The sequence below is a fragment of the Microcebus murinus genome, chromosome 11 (genome assembly GCF_040939455.1).
Source record: "Microcebus murinus isolate Inina chromosome 11, M.murinus_Inina_mat1.0, whole genome shotgun sequence".
Classification (NCBI taxonomy): Eukaryota; Metazoa; Chordata; class Mammalia; order Primates; family Cheirogaleidae; genus Microcebus; species Microcebus murinus.
Genome location: NC_134114.1, coordinates 36,907,135 through 36,931,622, shown reverse-complemented (window position 1 = coordinate 36,931,622; position 24,488 = coordinate 36,907,135). Strand labels below are relative to the sequence as shown.

Genomic DNA, 24,488 nt, shown 5'->3' with positions numbered 1-24,488 from the left:
CATGCTCCCTTCCTAGTGATCTTCTGTAGAATGATTCTCCAGGCAGCTGCTTCACAAGCTGTATGACCCGGAGTTGGGGACTGCAGCAGCTACAGACAAACAGAGTGCACGGTCCACGTTTACAAGTCTGGACACAAAATTCTAGTCTTGGGATGTCCTGAGGGGTCTCCGTAAGACTAGAGATGGCTCCGAGATCCTCTGACCCCTTTATTATCTTTAGTACTTATTTTTACCCGGTGCCATGGTTTGAATGTTTTTTTCCTCTTCAAAATTCATGTTGAGACTGAGTCTTCAATGCAACTGCATTAAGAGATGTGGCCTTTAGGGGGTGATTGAGTCATGATGGCCCTCTCCTCATGAGTGGGATTAGGTGCCCTTATAAAAGGGCTTGACAAAGGGGGGGTTGCTATTTTTGCCCTTTTGCCTTCAGCCTTATGAGGATACAGTGTCATCTTAGAAGCAGGGAGAGCAGCCTTCACCAGACATCAAATCTGCTAGTGCCTTGATCTTAGATTTCTCAGCCTTCAGAACTATGAGAATAAATTTCTATTATTTATAAATTACCCTGTCTGCGGTATTTTGTTATAGCAGCACAAATAGACTAAGGCTTAAGATCTCAATAAACTCCCAAAGGGATACCTTCGGATAGAGGAAAGACTTTTGGGTTAGATAGACTTTGAATCTATTTTGGCATAAAACAACTTTTTAATGTCTTCATTCCTCTTTCTGCAAAAGAGGAATTTGTAAGGACCACATTTGATATAACAGACATAGCTGACCAGGCACACATTGGGTACACACCTAAGACTGGAGACACACACACACACACACACACACACACACACACACACAATTGTATTGGATGATCCTTCATTCCCACATTGCAGAAGAAAAACTAAATTTATTCTAATATGCAAACAGGTCAGTCTTGTAAGTTTTTTAGTCACTCCATTAGTAATCAGTTGCTCATAGGTAAATATTAAGTAGAATTCCTCTATTATCAATTTATCCATTCATGTTAATAATTTCTGGATCTTTCCTTTCTTCCTTTTTTCTTCTGACTTAAAACTCCTAGAGGACCTAAGGTATACCACTGCCTGGCAACAAGGTTAGCAAGAGAGGAGAAGAGTGTGCTTTCTTGAGGGGTTTGAGGAGTGTAACAGTGAAAATGAGGCATTGTGTGGGATTTTCTCTTTTCCTTTTCTTTTCCTTCTGGTAGCTGCTACTCTCACCATTTAGGAATTTATACTGGTTCTGTCCTGTGGCTTATCTGATGGTCACTGGGACCATTGCAGCCTCCAGGCTCTGAGGGTCATGTAGGGGCTGGACTTGCCTCATTCCCCTACTCCCCACCAAGGGTGCTCTGCCATGTAGCTTTCTTTCACCTCTTGGGAGACCTAGGTCTCCCCAAAATGTCAACATTTGGTCTACAAGAAATGGGGAAAGGAGATCACAGTAACATACTATTAAATATAATTGCATATTTTCTGTGTTCCACAGACACTACTCTGTAACAAAATTCAACTTGAGGATGGGATACTCATCTTCCTGGTACATGGACACCCCTGTGGTGGATGCTGTGGTTCATTACCCAGGTTCTCCTCAGGATGACAGAGCTCCTTCTTCCAGCTGCTAGGAATTTGAGTGGCTTATGGCTCTGAGCTGAGTTGATCTCCAGGCATTATCTTCATTCAACTCAAGGTCGTTCCTCCCAGCTCATAAGTAATAGCTTGTCGTGTGAACAAGTGATGTCCCAGCCCTTTGTCTCTCGGCCATCTGGATCTCCTGGGATTGGCTGAAGCTTGTCCCACACTGCAAATATTAATAGCTCACCCCTCTTCACCTGTTCCCTTCCCTGCCCCACAGATGGCGATTCATGGGCATTTTCCGGTAAACTGCAGCAAATCCTCAACTCACAAGCTGTTTCTGAGGAGCCCTGCCTGAGATGTGTCCAAATCATGACCAAATTTTATGAGAAAACAAGGGGAAGAAGCAATAAAGAGAGAAAATCGGGAAGGGACAGCACTTTGCAATCTATGGCTCCCTAAATTATGCTTTCATAATCCCCTCCCCATACTTCTTTTCTAATTTGTCTATACCTGTGTTGGCAAAAGCTAATAAAGCAGCCTTGTCTTGTTTGTCTCTTGGTACTTTTGGGACAGAGACAGATTCCTAGAATTGCTCTTATGTTAATTTAGAAGTTCAGGAATAAAATCTCTTTTTTTGCTCTGCTTGAGTTAGGGGCACCTCCTTAATATATCACATCTATCTAAACCACTGAGTGAGGGGAAGGGGACAGCCCTCAGCCCAGGGCAACTAAGGAGGGCAATCCTCAGTCATATTTAAGAGCATCTCTTGCTGACACATCTAGTGCCTGAATTCCATGTATGTTATATATACTCAATAAGTGTCATTTCCTCTTTCTTCCCACTCTTGGGTTTTTCTGTAACTCTTATGGAGGTCCTATGAACAATATTACTTCTATTTTATTGTTTAAAATGTGGGCAAATAAATATGATATAGGAACACAAAATGAACTGTTACTTTCTTTTTAAAAATTGAGATATAATTTACAGAACATAAAATTCATAATTTTAAAGTACACAATCCAGTGGTTATTAGTATATTCACTATGTTGTGCAAATATCGTGCTATCTAATTCCAAACACTAATTTCCATTACACTCCAAAAAGGCCTCTTACCAGTCATCAGAAAGTACTAATTCCACATTTTCTTTCTCTATGGAGTTTTTCTATTTTGAAATGTTCATGTAAGTGGTGTTATAAAATATGTGGCTTTTTGTGTTTGACTTCATTCATTTAGTATAATGTTTTTAAGGTTAATCCATGTTGTAGCATGAAACAGTACTTTATTCCTTTTCATGGCTGAATGATATTACATTGTTTGGATGTACCACATATCGTTTATCCATTCATCAATTGACATGTGAGTTGTTTCTGCATTTTGGCTGCTATGAACATTTGTGCATGAGTTTTTCTGTGAACGTATGTTTTCAATTTTCTTGGGTATTTATCTAAGAGTGAAATTTCTGTGTCATATGGTAAATCTGTGTTTAACTTTTTGAGAAACTGCCAGACTGTTTTCATAAGTGTCTATGCCATTTTTACATTTCAACAAACAATGCATAAGGTTCTAATTTCTCCACATCCTCACTAATACTTGTTATTTTCTGTTTTGATCCTATCTTAGTGGGTGTGAAGTAATACATAGCTGTGGGGCTGTGGGTTTGTTTTGTTTTGTTTTTGTTTTTTTGTTTTTTTGAGACAGAGTCTCACTCTGTTGCCCAGGCTAGAGTCCATGGCATCAGCCTAGCTCATAGCAATCTCAAACTCCTGGGCTTAAGCAATCTTTCTGCCTCAGCCTCCCAAGTAGCTGGGACTACAGACCCGAGCCACCATGCCCAGCTAATGTTTTCTATATATATCTAGTTGTCCAGCTAATTTCTTTCTATTTTCAGTAGAGACAGGGTCTCGCTCTTGCTCAGGTTGGTCTCAAACTCCTGATCTCAAGTGGTCCTCCGGCCTCAGCCTCCCAGAGTGCTAGGATTACAGGTGTGAGCTACTGCGCATGGCCACCTAGCTCTGGTTTTGATTTGGATTTTCCCAGTGACTAATAATGCTGAACATCTTTTCATGTGCTTATTGGTTACTTGTATATCTTTTTCAGAGAAATGTCTGTTTAAATGCTTTGCCCATTTTCAGTTGGGTTATTTGCTTTTTTATTGTTGAATTATAAAAAATTCTTTATGTATTATAAATGCTAGACTCTTATCAGCTATATGACTTGCAAATGTTTCCCCCATCCAGACAACTGTTTTCACTTTCTTGATAGTTCTGATTACAATAGAGAAGTTTCTCATTTTTATGAAGACTACTTTATTTATATTTGGTTGTTTGGCTTTCAGGGCCATCTGTAAGAAATTGCTAATCCAAGTTTGTGCAGATTTGCAACTATGTTTTTTGTAAGAGTTTTATAATTTTACCTCTTACATTAAAGTCTGTGATACTTTTTGAGCTAATTTTGTATGTGTTACAAAAAGGGGTCCAGCTTTATTCTTTTGAATGTGGATCTCTACTTCTCCCAGCACTATTTGTTAAAAAGACCATTATTCCCTCATTGAGTGGTCTTGGAATTCTTGTTGAAAAATCAATTGAGCATAAATGTATGGGTTTATTTCTGAATACTCAATTCTATTCCTTCGGTCTATATATCTGTCCTTATGCCATTGTCCCACTCACTCTTCTGATTACTGATTGTAGCTTTGTAGTGAGCTTAGAAATCAGAAAATTTCTCAACATTTCTCCACTTGTTTTTTTCTTTTTCAATATTCACTTAGCTATGTAGGATCCATTGTCTTTGAATATGAACATTAGGATCAGCTTGTTCATTTCTGGAAAAAAAAAGCAGCTGGAATTTTGATAGGGATTGAGTTGAACTTGTAGGTCTATTTGGGGAGTACTGCCATCTTAGCAATACTAAGGAATGGAAAAATCTTCCAATCTAGTAACAGAGAATTTCTTTCAATTTTTAAAATTTTCTTTAATTACTTTCAACAATATTTTGCAGTTTCTTTCTCTAATTCTTCTTTATTACTCTCCATATGGCCAACTTCAGGACCTGCTGTTGCCTGTCCTGAGAATGACGGTTATCATCAGTCCTGGGGTCTAGGAGTAGTGGGAAAAGAATGGCAGGCATTAAGGCACTGAGCAGAAAATGGTGAAAAGAAAAAGGGAATTCCTGGTAAAAACCAGGAGATGGAAAAGGGATGTTATTTATGATCAAAAGGACTCAAGCTAATGAACAAATAATTTGTGACAACATCCAGTATTCAAAAGTACCTTTTTCTTTAACCAGCAATCTTCTTTTACAAAATCACTCGAGAATTAAATTCAATGATGAATGACACTGCCATTGCTCAAATAATTATTGAACTTCTTATTTCAGAATTGTATCCAGGGGCCCATGATCTTGGGAATGTTCTCATGATGGTAGTGTCTTTGGGAGGTCATTTCTACTTCATTAAAAGAAGTATAATATAATTACAATTATTGAGGTTGCTTTCTTAATGACAGTTGGAAATTGGTGTGGTGAAAATTTATTGAAGTATTAATTTATGCTTAGTTCTAAGAGTATTTTTCCTCTCCAGTTTCTAGAAAGTATCCAGGCTCTTTTTGTTCTTTTGTTTTAGGGGAGCTTTCTGTTTGTTCCCTGACAGCAGAGGGAGGGGCAGTTTCACAGCACACATGTGGAGACGGCGTCTTGAATACTGGTGATCCTAGCCCTGGTCAAGATTCCTGTGCCCAGTGAAACCACAGAGATGTTGGATATTGAGAGAACTTGAGGGGTTGGAAAAAGACAGTGCTCATGGTCACTAATGTGTCTCAGAGACCCCAGAAAGCCCACATATATTTGTTCTATGTAGGGTTTCTGAGTTTTACATATGATTGTGATGGGTATTAGGGAACGATATGAGAGAACCCTCTAGCAATAACTAATATTGACTTTTACACCGGCCCATGGGAGTAAGTATGCTGAGTTAGATTTAATTAAATTTAAAAAAAATAAAGTAATGTGACATTTCTGGCATACCTGAGTACTTTGTAGAATGAGATTCACCTTTGAAACACTGGTTCTGATATAAATTCCAAAGCTAGAGCTCCATGACTATAATGAACTATTATAGAGTAAAATAACTTCTTTGAGAGATGACTTTGAAGTGCAATATTCATTTGGATTTGACTTTTCATTTATATATAATAAATCTGTAATAACCTGGTGTTCATGTTCATGTTTAACCAGGACTGCATGCAGCTTGCAGAGTGTAGAGCAATTAGAGAGATGCTGGAGACAAGGGTAATGACCCCTTTAGCTCTGGCTTCCTTGACCTTGAGTGACTCCTGCTACTTGTAGCCACCCAAGAGTTTTCTGGGGGCACAGAACGTGCAAATTGTGATTCTCTCTTAGTTGTTTTATAACTCAAGGCAAAAATTAACTTCCGATGTAGTTTTATATTAAACTTTTCAAATGTCACCTTGATATGAAAATCATAACTGTAATGATTGAATAGAAAAATTATTAGTATGCCTCTTGGTCCCAGCCTTATATGCCTACCTAATCTGCCCACACCTCCATGCCATGGAGAGAATATAATAGCATAGAATATAATAGCAGATAATAGTTTGACTGTAAGATCTTCCCCTTAGGCCCTCTGACTTGTCTAATCAACTTGCTATGTTCTGTTCTTACCCACTGTCTCTTCAGTGCCTCACCTTTTACATTTTATCCCATATGTGAGTTGTAGGCCCTGTTTGATTTTGTGATCTATAGTTGGATTCTCTGCTTTTGGACCCTCTTCCTTTTCCAATTCACTTGATTTAAAATTTCACACTTTTCCCTAGCTTTTAGTACTTTCATCTCGCTCTACTAGCTTTGGTTTCCAAGAACACACATCATCTTCCAGACTGGACCCAGTCTAACAGTCAGAATCAGACATATTCACTTATCTAAACAATCACCCTTCTGTATAGTCTGCCTATTTCTAAGGGAGATTTAGGGAGGTTTATAATGAAATGCATAAAAGCTATAGAATCAAAGTACTAAGGAGAAAGAAGAAAGATTACTGTTTCAGAAAATCTAGCCTAGGGAAAACTATTGCTCTGTTATAGGTTTCATTATATGTCTTTAAATTTATAGGTTGAAGTCCTAACCCCAGTGCCTCAGAATGTGACCTTATTTGGAAATAGGGTTATTGCAGATGTAATTAATTAAGATGAGGTTGTGCTAGAGTAGGGTTGGCCCATACTCCAATATGACTAGTGTTCTGATAATAAAGGGAAATTTGGACACAGACATGGACACAGGAAGAACATCATGTGAACATAAAGGCAGAGATTGGGGTGATGCATCTATAAGTCAAGGAATGCCAAAGATTATCAGCAAATCAGTAGAAGTTAGGGAAGAAGCATGGAACATTCTTTCTCACAAACCTCAGAAGGAACAAACCCTGTTGACATGTTGATCTTGAACTTCAAGCATCCAGAACAATAAATTTCTGTTCTTTAAACTACTGAGTTTGTAGTACTATGTTGTGGCAGTCTTAGTTAAAAAAAAAATGCATGCTCTTATAAACATAAAATGTGTATTCCTACTTAGGTGGAAGACCACTCCTCTTTTTCAAAATTACATTCTGAACTTAACTGGCTGTTTCATTTATGACATAGTTTTATACATTTTCTTGGCCATCCAAATAAGTTGAATGATGGAGACTTTATTATTTTTCTATATTTTAAAATACCAACCAGAATAACATACATGGGATATGTAATTCTCTCTCAGTTCATAAACACCACCCCCTCCATATACAAAGTGCTTTGCTTACCAAGCAAATTAAATTCACAGATATATCACATAGAACTTATTTTTATTTCCCTTTATTGGAGGTTTGACACTGACTTCATCCTGGTTTCGATTCCTTAAAAGGAAGAAAATTTGGCATAGCTCCCAGTTATATTTGGCTTTTTGCAAGTTGCTTATTTCTTAGAACTTCCTTCCTCCCCACCCCTGCCAATTAATTCAGCAACAGTTTATTAACTTACATCTTTATACTCTCTATATATTTTCTCCAACAACGACTTCTAGGGCACCCATGTTAACCAGGCACTGTACTAGACACTGGAAATTAGCAGTGAACAGGACAGAAACAGTTCTTATAAAAAACTCTCCGGCACCATGTTGAGACTGACAAAATAGTCAAAGTGCAAGATTTTGTGGCCTGAATTTTTGTGCTATTATCTCTTTGCAATAAAGCTACTATGGTTACTTTAGTGATACACCAATCCAGGCTTGATTATGTATCCCCTATATACAGATCCTGATATCCTGGGTACACAAAGCTAATGAAGAAATGGTATAGAATCAAGATTTCTTCCAGGAGAATGTCCCTACAGTCACAACAACATAAGCTACCCACTTCTTTTCTTTTTAAATGTTTTTGTTTCTGTTTTAATACCTACACATAGTATAAGAAGTTGGGTCAGGTGTGGTGTCTCACGTCTGTAATCCCAGCACTTTGGGAGACCAAGGCTGGAGGACTGTTTGAGGCCAGAAGTTCTATATCAGCCTGGGAGTCCCCATCTCTACAAAAAATAGAAACATTAGCTGGGCTTGGTGGCTCACAAGTGTAGTTCCAGCTACTCAAGAGGCTGAAGTAGGAGGATCATGTGAGCCCCAAAATTTGAGGCAGCAGTGAGCTACGATCACTCCAGTCTAGGCAACAGAATGAGACTCCATCTCAATAAATAAATAAATAAATAAATAAATAAATAAATAAATAAATAAATAATAAAAGAAATCAGATAAAGCTAAAATGTCCTTGCTGAAAAGCAGTGGTTCCTCCCCCTACTCACTCTACCCCCCATATCCAACCTTATGTCCCAGAGGCAACAACTGTCAACTCATAGCTTTTTCCATGTGTTATTTCCTCTTTATTTATAGATAATATCCCTGACATTTCTTCATATGTCAATTTTAAGTATGATTTATTGGCTTTCTGTGGCAGTAATTGACACTATTATCCTCCTAGTGTTCCATGGCATCATCACACCCCAACTTGCCTTCTCTTCCGCTTCCCACACATTTTGGCTAAACAGGCATGGTACCATTGTTGTGATTGCATTAGTGATATCCATTGCTGTTATAAGTTTCCTAGACAATGTTTGGCTCTTCCTATAGTGAATAATTAGCTCTTTGGACAGACCCCTGTTTAGTGTGCAGACTTTGAATAATCCTCCTATTTTCAGGCAGGTGCCACTCTACAGCCTTGCAAGTCCTGATGCCTAGTGGCCGGAAACTCAGGAGTCCCTCAAGGTTCCTACAGAATGAAATGACTCAGTCTTGGGGCTTCTCCCCTGCAGAGACTTGGGCAGTCACTTCCTTTGAATAAAGCAGAGGAAGTGACTGCCTAAGTCTGCCTAGGCTTTATTCTGCTTTATACTACATCTATTTTGTAGTATCAATAGCACCTTTTCTACATTATAACTTTAAATGGATTTGGTAAAAAAGAAAAAGAAAAAGGAATAAAAGGAAGTTAACATGTATGTTCAGAAGTCAATAAATCATAAATATGTCTCTTGTGGACTCACGACTAACAGACTTCACTCACCAAACTGCCACTGAGGTGGGATCATTCAATCTCATCTCAAATACCTGATATAGCATTCTACAATTTTCTTTCTTCACCTTCTGTCTGCCTGTTTCTCCCTCTCTCCCAACATCTTCCATTTTCCCAATGACCCTTCGGTTGAGGGAAAGATATAAAATTGTATAATCTGCTCACTGAGTGAAGATTCTTACATATTATGAATTGCACTTGTTGTATTGGAAAATTAGAGAGGCAATCACTGAGATTGGCAATAGCTTCCCTTATCTCAGTGCATCTATGACAAATGAAATATTTTCTGAATTGATAAAGTGGCACAAGTTATACTGGAAGGAGAAGGGGTTTTCAAAATCCAGAGTGCTGAGGGATGAATTTATCATCTCACTTCATTCTTACTGATAGCCTGAATTTACATGCCAATAAATTTGGATAATTAAATAAGGTGCCTACTTTAATTCAGGTGCTATCAGACCAGAATGATGGGGCTCTAAATTGTGGACCCTCAGCTAAATTTAAGCTTTTGGGGTAGAAATGGCAGCCATCTGCAACTGACATTCCGAGACCTCTTCATCTCTAATCTGATTGATTGCTTGGCATGTATATCACATACCAGGAGTTTTGTTAAGTAAATTAACTATTGTACAGGAAAGTAATCTTATGATGTGTTAGTGCTACCAAAAAGCATCACTATTAATGGAAAAAAGAAGTACCATTGAGACCACCAGGATTCATGCTCAATGTATTTTGAGACATGTTGGTTTCAGGAGGTCAAGAACAATTTCTTTCTTGTTGCTAGCATAGGGCTTGGAACACAGTATTTCCAAGATCCACCAAAGTATTATACCATTGGCACTGCCTAATCTAGCCCAAGTAGGACACAGTTTCCAATGGTTGCCCTCTGGACCACTCTGATTCCACCTTCTAGGTGAGCAAGATTCCATTATTTAGAAGTTACCTTATTTCATGTACATGTATGGAACAAAAAGATCCATGATATCCCTATACATCATATCTTCTGTCATAAATATACCTTATCTGAGAGGAAAAGCATGTGCTTCATGTTAGGATGCAATGCTAGGCAGGGCAGACATAGGATCTTTTATGTCTAGTTTGCTACAGTATCCCAAATATTTAGCATAGAGTAGACGCTCAATGAATATTAACTAATTGGCAACATGTCTTTGCCATTATAGAACTTACAATCTAACTGGTAAAAGAAGGCATATAACAAACAATTATAAAGACTATGATAATCATAGAGGGAGGGGAGAGCTTCATGGGGAAGTGCTTAACCCAGACTTGAGGAGTCAAGGAAGAGCACCTGGAGAAAATGATATCCAAGTGAGAACTTGAGGATGAATGAGATACAGGCAGCCAGGTGCGGCTGTGTGGGTAATGGTGGGCATGTGAAGATAGGTGAGTAGCACAGCAGGGAATGTTCCAGCAAGAGGTAATCACATGGGGCAAGGCTTGGACAAGAGACAGAATTTGGAGAGGAATGAAACTGACTATGACTGTAGAGTAGAACGAGCAACATGGCTAAACATAGAGGAGAAAATAGGAAGAGCCATAAAAGCCACATTTAAGAGTTTGGATTTTATTCTAAGAGCCATGGGTAACTACTGAAAGGGGTTTAAGCCAATGAGTTATAGAAACTGGCATGTCAGTTGCCATGATGTTCTCATAGGGATTTGGACTCTTGATCTGCAGTGGAAAGGTTGAGGTTTGTTCCATCAAACATCATCCCTTTTCCTTGGCCATATTCCAGGGTTATTTTGAATATTGGCAAATTGAAATTCATAAGTTCTACCAAAACCAAAATAATTCCTTGGATCTGATCCCACCTATTTTTCATTATTTTCCAGATTCCATGTAAAATTGACACCTGGTATTTATTAAGGTGGAATCCATTTCTTAAGACTCCTGGAAGTCAGGGCATGTCAAAGAAGTTGTTGAAGTCCCAAATGTTACTATTTTCCAAGTGTCCCCAACAACATGTGAATAACATTTCCTCATCTTTTTGGGTTTGAGAAGTTGCTAAAAAAATTTATGCTGAACTAGATTTGATACCCAAATTAAGACATATAATTTCAATAAGGCAATATCACAAATTGGTATCTATTCTATCTTAAGATCACCAGAATTTTGTGGCAGGATATTTTGTTCCACCAGTGAAGTTGATGAAGGAGGCACTGAAGTCTGCTCTGGTAAAATTGAACCTGGTGTTTACATCATGAGAGTCTTCATGGAATGTCTCCCTAGTCTTTTCTATCAAGCATGTGTCCCTTGGTGCTAGAACAGTGTTACCTATCATTCTTCTAAATGAGAACTGGCCATGCAGGTGTGCTGGGTGGGCTCCTATAGTGTTTCCTCTAAGCACTATGTGTAGGTGACCATTTGTTCTTTGGCTCTCTGTCACTCCTCTTTTATCCCTCTGGACCCTGGTAATAGAATCCAGTGATAGATTCTAGCATAGTATAAAAAAGGCTTAAGAATCAGATAGACTTGGATTTAAATCCTTAATTTTATCAACAACTCAGTATATTATCTGGGGCACAATACCTATTTTCTCAGCTTCATTGTTCTCATTATAAAATGGGGCTAACAATATTTCAGATATAAAACTGTTATAAGGATGAAATGAGATGCTATGAATCAAGTATCCAGCACAAGACCTGGCATGTTTAATGCTCCATAAATGGCAGATACTGTTACACTCATGGGGAAAATGAAAGTTGTTGGCATCTTTCCATTATGAAAACCAAGACTGGACTTTAAAATTAGCCAGCACTCAAGGCTAGAGGAACATATGCAAATCAGATGTGGCCTTCACCCTAGTGAAAATCCCAAAAGATAGCTGCTTCCTGTCATTAAGAAGAAAATGACACAGGGATTGAGGAAGAAATGGTCTTTGTGAGATTTGAGATATTGTTTCATCTTATTGATTCTAAGTTTCCTCATCTGTACAATTAATATTTAGATTACATGAGTTCCAAGAACTTTCAACTCCACATTTCTGAAGTCCCAGGGACACATTTTAACCATATTGCAATTTTACTGAAGGCTAAGACCATTAAATGTTTATCTATATTCAGCTAAATTTACAGTTGTATAGTCTTGTGTGTGTGTGTGTGTGTGTGTGTGTGTTTTGCATTCACAGAGTATATAAAAAGATCCATAAAATTTAAGAATTTTTTTTTGTTCTTATGCTATCCAAAAATTTCAAGCATGATCAGCACAGGGATTTCAACAAATGCATACCCTTAACTCTACCCATATTTGTGATGGCTTGGCTTTGCCTTTCTCCTTAGAAGTCTTGTAGAAATATGCCATACTTTTTATATGTTTAAATGATTCAAGTGGTTGGTATAATTTGTTTGTATGTGTGTACATGTGCATGCACTAGTGACAAATCTTTTGACTTCAAGAGTTGGCCCATAGTAGGAGAAAGTGATATGACTTTAGGGCGCCTATAAAAGGCCCTGCCTGTTTCAAATTTATCTCCTACCAACCCAACACTGACTTTTCTTTTAATGTCATATAACAAGTATCTCTTGGAAATATTATCTAACTTCAACTGCCACCTTTATATTAGTAACTCCTTAGGTTATATTCCCAGCCCTCCAAAGAGAGCCCTAGTGCAAAAACATATTTCAAACAAAATCAATGTATTCAGCTGACTGCTAGTAAGGCCAAGTGATTGATTTCTTTTATTCATTAATTCTGAGTGCAATTTGCTTCCTCATTGTTATGAGTGGTTTATCTTATTGGAAATGGCATCTTTATTTCTAAGGTCACTTTGCATTTTGGCAAAGACATTCCTGGAAAGCCATGGTGGTATATGAAGTAATGGGAGTTGGCATTAGTATTTTTGGCATGAACTACAGATCAGGCTAGATATTGTTGTGGAATCAAGAAGTAATAAAATAAGTAGTATAAGCACACAGGAAAATATTCACAATTAGAAAAGTTAGAAAGCACCTGGATTATTTTTGCTGGCTAATAATCCAGTAATAATAATAATTTTGTCTAACATTTAATAGTTTAAATATACTCATAACAGATGCTCAGGTATGCTCATATATATGTTTTTGAGATTGGGCCATATGTACAAACAAGTTTGCTATTCTGATAAAATTCCTTGCAAAAAAATTGGTCGAGAAAAGCTCTCAAGTCAGTTCAATAATTAACTTCATTACTAGTCTTTTTAGTAACTTGATTTTTTAAACATAAATAATACATTAAAACAAACCATTTTATGTGTGAAAAAAGCTAAACGTATTCTTGTGCAGCACCCAGTTTTTGTAGCTGAACTCTCAAAGTCCAATGCCAATATTCTTCCCAGGTTTACATATATTTCTTCTCAAAGACTCATTCTTAGTGGCTCTCTGCTTCTGTCACAAGTAGTTAAATGGTCAGAAATTTCATCAGGGAAATATTGGGAAACTGTCAGGGAAGAGAAAACCAAAGTTTAGCACAAGAGCTATAAGGAAGAGAATGGGTAGAGGAGCTGGAAAGAGAGAGCATGAGAAAGTCTGTGGGTGGGAGTAGCATGGAGGAGAATTTGAAAGCTGGTGGTAGGGTGGGGCCAAGTCACAGGTAAGGACCTTATCGATATTTAAGATTAAAAGCTTGTATCAGCAGAGTAAGAATAACGGGGTTGGAAAAACGTACTGATTTATTATAAACGATCGTAGCTGAGTAAGAGGAAAAAGAGAATCAGTGAAAACCAGAGGTGAAGTCCAGGTTACAGATAGAAAAATTACCAGGAGAGCAGTAGCAGACACATGTTCAAGAGATAAGCGAGCCTTGAAACCAGGACATAGTCTACTCAGTAGGAAGGCTCCTTTCTTGCAGAAACAGGAAACGGATGATGTTATTTACAGAGCAAGAGCTTCCTGAAACCTTGAGGGTTAAGATCAACGCCAACCTCTAGCAGTCACCATCCTACTAGATCTCGAGAGTGGGAGAAGGGATAGGCAAAGGGTTGTCCCCAAGATACTCAAATTCAATCAGTCATTTTTAAGGCATGTTTTGATTTTGTCATATTTTTCAGAGAAAAATTTGTCATGGGTGGCTTGACACTATAACAGAATCTGAAAATATGAGAAAAGTATTTAATATTAGGACTATTTCAGAAAATAAAGGCCAACACTTGTTGCACTTTCTGTGGATTAGACATAAGAATGTGAAGAAGTGATTTTATGTAACATGAGTAATGATCATATAAATGTAAACCTCAGATGCTCCCCAAAGTGATCAATATGACCCCTGGATCCCACAACAATGTAAGAAACGTGTTAACACATCTGATATTAAACCGGGACTGAAATGCTTGGATAGGCCAGCATAACCATAACAGAATATCTGATTAGCAATACTTTATATTTTATTTTATAGCATATATCTGTCTTTGCGTACTCAGTGCAATATGGGATACTAAAACAAAGACTGTAAGATTCCACAATGGAAAAAACACAGAAGAGGGAAAATAAAGTCAGTTTTGATCCCTAAAAGTGTAGATCAAGCTAAGGCAAAATAATATACCATAACAGCGCTGGAGGGAACAAGGTAAGTCACAGAGGTCCTTTGTGAAAAGGGACTTTCTAGTACGAGTTCCTTTTAAATCAGTAAAGCAACATTGCTATCTGGGGTTTTGATCTATACATTCAGCAATGGACTGAGATTGTCACAAATGTAAATACATGTAAACAGCCCCCTATCCTTTAGAGGGGTTCACTAGACAAGTCTGGGGGCATAGAGCACTAAGAAAATGTAGAAAGATGATTATTATAGGAAATGAGTAAAGTTCAAACAGGTGTAGGACTGTCTAAGTTTTTTCTTTGTGTTTTTAATTATTGGGAGGTAACTTTTTAAAATCCTATGTCTAAAAATTTTCATTCAAATCAAACCAATAAATGTACTTAAGATCTCATATGGATGGTGGCTTGGACAAGTAGCATGTATTTTCCCCCAAAACAATGTACTTAAATACATACTTACATAGATTGTTCTCACAGAATCTTAAGAAATAATTTGAAAATGGTTTTCAAAGCGCAATATTTCTTTGAATCTAAGAATGTTGTAGTCTGGTGAATTTAGCAACATTTCTGGCTGTAGCAGGGTGAAGGCCTGTTAGTAGTTACACAGGTTGCTGGGAAATACCTTGCATTTTCTCTTTTACCCAAATATAGATGTAGCTAAAATTGTGCTCACATCTTTTTTTGAGTGAACAGACCAAGATGCCTTGGGTTCACCAAAACAATCTTCTCGAGGCAGTCTATGAACTGAGAGATTACTCTAGCAACTTCTAATGCTGTGCTTCTCAAAGTGAGATTCAGGAGCTACCTGTTCTAGAATCATCCAGGATACTAGTTAAAAATTTGGATCCTTGGGCCTCCTCTTCAGATCATGAAATAGTATCGCTGTCAAGGAATCATGGGAAATAGAATGCCTAACACACTCCTCAGGTAATTTAAATGAATTCTAAATTAAGACAGTTCCTACTTAGTGCCTCTTTTGGCTCACTTTTTGTTAAAAATCCAAAAGACGTTGTATTACCTTGATTATCATGATCTGGGGGAGAGAAACAAATTTTTCCTGTGAATCTTTATGGCAATCTAAGCCTGAAACAATTGCAAGGAACCAGCAAAGATGTACTTTTGTTATAATTTGAGATGCTTTCTGAAATGGAGTTTTACAGTTTCAAGCTGAAGATTATTTTGCTATTTCATTGTTTTGAGACTCTATTTTTCGTCTTTATAGTTTTTACCATTTGACTGTGAGTAAAAAACATAATGATGCTTTTTGTTTTAATTTTTTTTTCTTTATCCTTTTATTAAGTACTTATTTATAGTTTCATTGTTATTAGGGCAATTAAGGAATAAATGTATTTAATTTTTTAATTTTTTTGTCTATGATTTTTCTTCTGTTTCAGTACTCTTTCTTCTCCCCCTTGCTTTCTTTGATACTTCTGAGACTTTTAAAAAATGTTTTTAAAAATGTAAACTATAGATGCACTGATCAGTAACCTTTTTATCTCAGTGCAGTATCTTTTTAATCTTCCTCCAGGGTAGTTGTATCTTTTTTCCTTTCCAGCTGGTCTTCTGTTTTCTGGCTACTGATTAGGTAGGGACCCTGGCCTTTGCTTCTGCTTCCTTTCATATTGGGAGATAAGGTAATGAAGAGGGACATCGCTGTTCCAGATGGGCTCTGGCTCCGGCTTCCGATTCTGCAAATGTCAGATTTTCTCACACTTTCGCTTCCTTCTCCCACATGACCTCATAAAAGCAAATCTTCATGGTTCTTATGGCTCTTTCCAATGAGCGGGGAAAAATCTCCTATCTCTTACTTTTCCTCTTCCTACTCTTCCTACTCTTTGTCCTCTTCCATCTCCTTTTAATTTTTAAATGATTTTTAATGTTGATATGCTCAAAAAATAGTTTCATTGTATTTCTCCAGAATTTTCAGTGACTTAGGAGACATGAGAGAAGTAGGAGTATAGGATAGAAAGGAATTCTGGGTCACTGATTTCAGAACACTTAGTAACACATGAAAGTAGTTAATAATTTTACAATCTAACTCGACTTGCTACTATGAAAGGCATTTCCTTGAGGATATATATGATTAAATTCTGAACATAATACTTGCATTTACCTTTACTGGGGACAGATAACTACCTTATGAATGAGAAAAGGAGGTAAATATGTAACAAATAATTAAACTGAACAAAGATTCAACTTCTTTGTATTCAATAGTTTCAAGTTTCTTTACAGTGTTTTTCTTCCAAGTAAATCTGATTTCTTTCTCTGCCCCTCCATCCACCATCATCTTCCAGGGTATGGATTCTTAAGATAGTATGGTGGTGATATTGCTTTCAGAAAGAGCTGCCTTGAACAGTTAAGTGGTAGGTTGATAAGACCCATTTTGTCAAAAATAAATTCAGGCTTACCCTTCCATGACTCAATGATAAGGAAGCATCTATAGAGCATAAAAGGATAACTACAAAGTTTGGTAATTCTGGGTTAGATAATAAAATCCCTTTGATTCCTTTTCCTTTTTATTCAGTATCTTTTGAAAATTTTACTATTTAGTAGTTTCATTGAATAAACATATTTACTTTTTGTCTACAATGTTTATTTCTTTTTTCATAGTACCTCCTTTCTAACACACACACACACACCCACACAGACACACCCCACTCAGGAATTCAAATTGCTTTAGGATTCAGATATTCATTCCTTTCATCCAATTCTATCATATTTTGGACACTTATAACTAGCAACGGACAAGCCAACTATTTAAAAAATGCATCCAGTAAAGCAAGACAAAATAACCTTTTACTTTGTTCCTCCACTTTGGACTTCATAATGAATATAGCAGATAGTAGGGATGGTTTAGGGCAGGCGTCCTCAAACTACTGCCTGTGGGCCACATGCGGGTGTTTTTGCTCATTTGTTTTTTTACTTCAAAATAAGATATATGCAGTGTGCATAGGACTTTGTTCATAGATTTTTTTTAAACTATAGCCCGACCCTCTAATGGTCTGAGGGACAGTGAACTAGCCCCTTGTTGAAAAAGTTTGAGGACCCTTGGTTTAGGGCAATACACGCTAAACGTTACTCTTTCATATCACACTATTTCTGTTCTCCTTATATATGGGAAGCACTGACATGCATTGGACTTCTGTTAGCTTTCACTCTTTCTGCAGGAAGTTTTTTTGGCTTATTATTTTAATCTTAATTCCACCTCATCTTATCTTAATGGAAACATTCTTTTAGAAAGTAAAAAACACAGCTTAGTTGAAGGCTGGTGGAAGTCTCGTTGAAACACCACACATTAAATCTTTATGGTTAAGACCACAGGTCTTAGCACATGTCAAAATGTCCATACACTATACATTTTTTTTCTCAAAAATCCAAATTATTGCCATTGCCATGGGTAAATAATAAGTAAGACTTAATTAGGCAACATATTCCATAATGCATTTCAGGAATATATTGTCATAATAGTTATATTGCATCAAGTTAACTCAAAAAAGTATATTCTATTTGTTTCAGTATCTTTTTAATTTTTATTTTTAATGACAAGAGTCTTCTATAATAGATAGCTCTAGAAACCTTTAAAAACTCATGATGAATTGGGTGTGTTGGCATGTGCCTGTAGTCACAGCCACTCAGGAGGCTGAGGCCGGAAGGTGGTTTTCCAGGAGCCCAAGAGTTTGAAGCCAGCCTTAGCAACATAGAGAAACTCTGTCTCAAAAATAAAAAGGTAATTCATAATGCACAATGCTTGAATAATGGATACTGGATGTTGTAGAGTACCTGGAATGCTGAATAAATGCTAAGCACAATGTTTTATGATCAAATACAGAAGTTACTCGATGGAACAGCTATTCTACACTTTAACCAACCCAAAGTTTATACTTGGCATGCATTTTTAAAAGCTTCTATTCTGGTTGCACACACTGTTTCTTGTTTTGACAATTATTTTGGAAGTCTGACTTATATTAAATTCAGTCTTAACCTGTTTAGTTGCTATCTCACTAAGGAAGTATTTGGAATTTTGTAAGTCTTGATAAATCTAAAATCACATAATTTAAGCAGAAAATACAACCAAATTGTAGTTTTAAAAGAATCAGGCTCTGTTTGCATTTACAGGCAGTTTACAAGAGGCAGGAAATACTATGCATTTATCTGTCTGCCTGGGTTTCATCGTGTGGTAAGTGCAAGGTAAGTAACAGCTGTCACAGATAAGCAGGATTAATACTAAAAGATTAGCACCGTGTACGATAGTGCCTGTGCACATGCTTATTATTAGATAAGTTGGTAAAATTGTAATTTAACATATTAGGGAGAATCACATGAAATTACCATGATTATTGGTCAAAAACAGTAGAGTGTATGGCTGTTTCATTTGGTTCAACCTTAGATCTTTCAGAACATAAAAGGACTTCGAAAATAATTTAATCCAGTGGTTCTTAAACTGGGATGACTATGAGTCAGCTTGAAGGAGATCAGGAGCCCTTATCTGTTTATTCATTCAGTTGATAGCTTTTGAGAACCTATGATGTTCCCAGTACTGTTCTAGCAGCTGTGGATATAGACATGAGAAAGACAAAGGCCTTTGGCCTCGTGGCTTTGCCAGTTCATTGAGAAAGCTGGACAGTAAATATAGGATATGATGTCACTACTGAACTGAATGAAGTTTTATGCCTTGTGTTCATGTATGCATTTTTTTCTGGAGGAAGGGTTCAGTAAATAATGAATTTGTGAGAGTGGCTTATGATCAACAAAAGATTTGGAACCAGTAACCTATTATACCCTGCTCATTTGTTAGGTGGGAAACCAAAGTACAAACACTGGGTGATGTGCTCATCACCATGTAGTTAATTAATGGCTAATTTAGGGTCAGCACCCAGGTATCCTGATGCTCAGTCACTATCATACACTGTAGAGGAGATGATCTGTGAGTTTTTCCTTCTTTTTCTGTATTTATTTTCTTTTTCATAGCAGCTGCATACCATTGAGACTGAACAAATTCATGCCACGAGTTGGGAATCTGCTTCAGCAGATCACAGTCCTAATTTCAGCATTACAGTGTATGAGCTTTGTGAGTCTAGAAAATTGTTTAAAGCTCTGAGTTCCAGTTGCAACATCTGTAGAATGATAGGAGTAAGTTGTAACTGACAGATTATTGTGAAGATTAAATGAGATCCCTACACACACATTGGCACGTGTGCGTGCACACATGCACATTATTTGACATAATGCCTTTCACCTGATGGGCATGCTAGTTATTATTATTATTACTCTGTTTATTTTAAGACTCAATTAAACCTGTTCTTTAGTGTCTGGTCCACAGGCTCTAAAAAATTCACTTCCTCTGTTTTTCATCGAACTATGATTCAAATAGCAGCTACTGAGCTCTTATTAAATCCTGGTGAGACAGGAGAGGCAGTAGTGACTAATTCCTCCAGAGTACAGACCTTGTATTCCGGAGCTTGCTGCCTGGGTTCCAATCTTGGCACCACCACTGTGCTTTTATGTGTTGTTTGAATATTGTATAATAAGTATGTGGTAGTTTTTCAATAAAGAAAAAAATGAAGCTATTTTCATTGTAAAAAAAACAACATGTGGATTGATTTGTTGGTAATTTGCCATATCTGTCCCTTTGAAATCCATCCTGTGTCTTCAGCGGGCTCCAGTATGTGGCTGTCCCTGCCCAAAGGGATCCTGATTGATCTTCTCCGGTGGCAAAATTGCTCAGCCCCCTCCTTCCTGTGGGACAAAGGAGCAGCTTGGAAGAGCAGTCAGATCGGAAGGGCCGGGAGGCCAGCTCTCTTTCCCACAGTCTTCCTCAGTGTCTGATGCAGAGGGAAGCTGGCTCTGTTCTCTGCTCTCCTCTCTCCTCTCTTCTCCACACCTCGTGTGCCAGAGTTGTTCTCCAAACAAAGAACAGGCCGCGTGAAGTCTGTGACCCAAGATTTATTGATATGGAGGAGAAACAATTGAAAGGGAAACCAGATCTACTCTGGCATTCTGTGAACAAAACATTTTTTAAAGATAGCTTGCATACCATTTTTAGAGAAAGTTCTTGTATGCCAGAATAGGCAGACACTGAGGGAAGGACCAAATTCCTGGTGATACTTACCTTCCAATTCCTTCAGAAACTATCTTCCTACCTGAGAACCATTTTGTTTGTTGTTTTGTCTAAGAATTATTTTGGGTATAAAAGTCTGTGCATGTGCAAAGATATATCATTTTCTTTTTTATTGTTATGACTAGAGAAAGATTTGAAATCCCTTGCCTGTTTCATTTTCACAAAATTAAATCTGAAGTAAATTATACATTTTATAAAATTTATTGATATTGCTGATAGTGTATAGAAAAAAACGTGGGTAGCATTTTTCCTAAACTAATGATGATTTATTTAGCAAAGAAGGAAAATGTTGGATAAGAAACATTTAATCTCTTGCCAGGATCAGGATGCCCTTATAAGGCTCTCAGATGGTGCATGAGGGAAGGTATCAAACAGCGAGAAACAGCACAAGTGAGCAGGCAGCACAAAGCTTGATGGCAGAGAGAAGTGCAAGGGCTTAAAACATATACTCAGACATACACTGAGTTATTTCTATTGTTGAGCAAAACGGATATGTATATTTTCTATTATGTAAGTCCTTTTATATTTCAACAAAAGAGACACTCTCATTTCCTCAGTTCTAGTCCCCGCAAATTTTCCCACTGAAGGGTCCTCAAATGACAGAGGAGCAAGGATGAATACTTTTCAACCTGTCAAAGAATGAATCAACTTAAAAGTGGTGGGTTTTGTAATTAGAAGGGACTAGTATCACAATAAGATCAGACTCTAAGACCAGGGAAAGAGAAACTAGAAAAGATCTGGTCACTTTATTACATTAAAGAGGCACAAAGAAGGCTTGGAAGAAGTACAAAGAACATCTGGGGAAAACCGCCACCGGGACCAAGCTATGAATAGACATGCCTATATTTTAAGACATATATTAAAAATATAATCTATACCAGAAAAGTCATGGAGTTACCAATTTGAGAGCTAGCGTGGACTTTGAGCAACCATGATGTTCCATACACATTATTTCCATATCATGGTTGATTGGGTGACTGAGATGAAGAGAGTTGCCCAAGGTCATGACAATGACAAGCGGTAAAATAGGGATCATCATTCAGGTTTCCTGAATTCTGGCGCAGAATTCTTCCAGCTTATACCCTGTTGCCTTCCCATGTGTCAAATAATCTTAGTGTGGTCATTGTCTTCTTGGTGGAAATTCAAGCATTTCACTTTTAAAAAACACAACTTTAAAACTAAATACTGTAGGCAATTTAAGTAACAGAGACAGCATTATTACAACTAATGTGCCTATCAACAATTATTTAACTATCTCAGCCTTCGATTTGGAGATGCCAGTACTTGAAGCAAATGAATCCTCCAAGTTCTAATTTAATGAAAATACTGTAGTCTCAGAGAATATTCTGATATGGGATTTCTTTTAGCAGTCTAATTTTAAACAGCTGGAACTCATTTGTTAAGTTGTAGTCTATTCCACTTTTTGAAAACAATGATATGTGGATTTTTTTTTCCCCAGCACAGAAGTGGAACTTTCCGGAAAGTCTGAACATATTGCCCTACTTGAACTTACAGGATAGCAGCTGCTTGGAGACCCTGCAAGGCAGCTTGGGCCTTTTGTACTCCACCTGTGTTCAGCTATTAGTGTTATATTGTGGTAAGCACTGATTCAAGGCTGAGAGACTGGCTACCTTCCAAGATCCCATTGTTTATGGCCTTTCCTTTTACTTAATGTTCTGTTTCTGTAATTATTGATGTTATTGACTCTGATCAAGATCCCAGATGTGCCACCTCCTGCAGGTCCTTGTTGTACTGACGGTTTAAGAATTCCAGGCTAGTAGAAGAGTAAAGAAAGAAGGAAGTCAGGGAGTATTCATAGCCTTGACTTCAAAATATGGGAAGATAACTTTGCAAACTATAGAGGCTTAAAAAATGCAGCAGCTCCTTGACAGTTTCATTCTGGTTTGTTTTACATACCACAGCATCCTGTATGAAGATGGATCCCCACATATTAGAGATGAGAAACAGGACATGGCTCACCGTGACTCCCCACCTTAAGCTTATCAGACTGCATCTGACAAATGAAACACAGGAAGTTTTGCGAAGACGGTTGATAGCTGAGGTTAAACAGCAAGCTATGCCTGGTTTAGAAATGCCATAATATCAAACATTGACCTCACCTCCAACCTCATGTGTTAGTAGGTTCCAGGGTTAAAAATAGAACAAATACCTATCAAAAGCCAACCCTTAGGTTTGGGTTTTTCTCCTGCTCTATTTTCTGGAACACATCCATTGTTTGGTACTGTACAGTCTGTTTCCAGCTCATACAGTCAGTCAAGTCTGTACAGGTGCACAACTAAACCTTTCTGCAGAGAGAGGGGACAATGGAGTACACTGCAGTCATAGTTTAATACAAGGAAGTTGTCACACTAATAAATTTCTTGGCAAAGGATAAAGTACAACTGAATCCTTTTCAGGTGCTCTCTGCTGTGGGTTCACTTTAGCACTCTAACTTTTATGGCTTAGGTTTATCTGGATAAAACCCTCAGTCCTGGGCCATTCACTCATCAGTTCAAGTCTTTATTAAATGCTCTCCACTGTGCCAGGCACTCAGGACTGTGGGAAACTTGCTTGATGATATGGATCTTGTGGAGTAGATATTGTACACCACCTTCATCTGCTCTCTAAAGCAGCCCTACCCAACCAGTTCCATAAGGGAAATAAGCTGCACAGACATGATTTGAACGACAATTTTCTCAGTTCTTCCAGGAATAGTACATAGTTGGTACCATTCTAGATGCACAGAACGTGAATTAATTCATCACATGCAATGGATGCCTCAGGCCACTAGGGCTTAATTGACCCTAGTTGATCAGGTTTTTGCAAAAGAAATAAGGTCCTTTCTTCTTAGAGGCCCAACTACAACCTTGGTTAAAACTAGCATGAGGAAACAACATTAACGATTAGAAGATTCATTAGAATTGTAATTGTTCCTCTACCACAGACAACTAGACTTAAAGAAAGGACAAATAAAAGTGTGTAGATTCTCTCAAGAAAAAGAACCCCAAGTGTTAAATGTGGAGCAAGCTAGGAGAGTATCTCATGGGAGAAGATGCTATTCAGGTTGGGAGATAATCAGGTAGCAAAATACACTGAATTCATCTGGGAAGAAAGAATATAAAGAAGCTGAGAGTTTCTGGGGGGAAAAGAAAGATGAATACTAGATATTTAATAAGAACTGTTGTGAAGGCAAAATGTACTAGAATCTCTTCAATTATTTCTGAGAGGTGCAAATAAAGATTGGAATTCTCATTTTGCCTTTGCTTATTTAAAAGGAATACATCTCTGGGTTTGGATCACATGGATTTTGGTTTGGGTGGGGTTATACTCCTAAAAGTCAGATGCACCTGCTCACCAGCTTGCTGGGTGCCTGTGATCTGACTCCAGTGTACTGGCCTTTATTCTCAGAGGTTCTCTACTTCTTGTCTTTCAGATCCTCCCTTTTGGATCATCTCTTTGTCTTTCCTTCCTGTCCTCAGCCAATTCTTTAAATGGCTCTGTTGCTCACATCTGTATATTTTTTTCCTTCAACTGCTCCATTCTATTTCCTTTTGATAAGCATCATCCCTATGCTCTAAACATACATGGACATAAGACATGCTTTGTTCATACTTCCATCCTGAAGAAGCATTAAGTTGGAAAACTTTCT

At 37.6% G+C, this 24,488-nt stretch overlaps 1 long non-coding RNA gene across 1 annotated transcript; it reads left to right on the top strand.

Moving 5' to 3' along the window:
• Window positions 1-15,458: 15,458 nt before the first annotated feature.
• LOC142873788 (uncharacterized) lies at window positions 15,459-24,080 on the top strand. The gene is made up of 4 exons (XR_012921763.1): window positions 15,459-15,648; window positions 18,838-18,898; window positions 22,299-22,436; window positions 22,762-24,080. It is a non-coding gene; the product is annotated as an uncharacterized LOC142873788 (long non-coding RNA).
• Window positions 24,081-24,488: the final 408 nt, after the last annotated feature.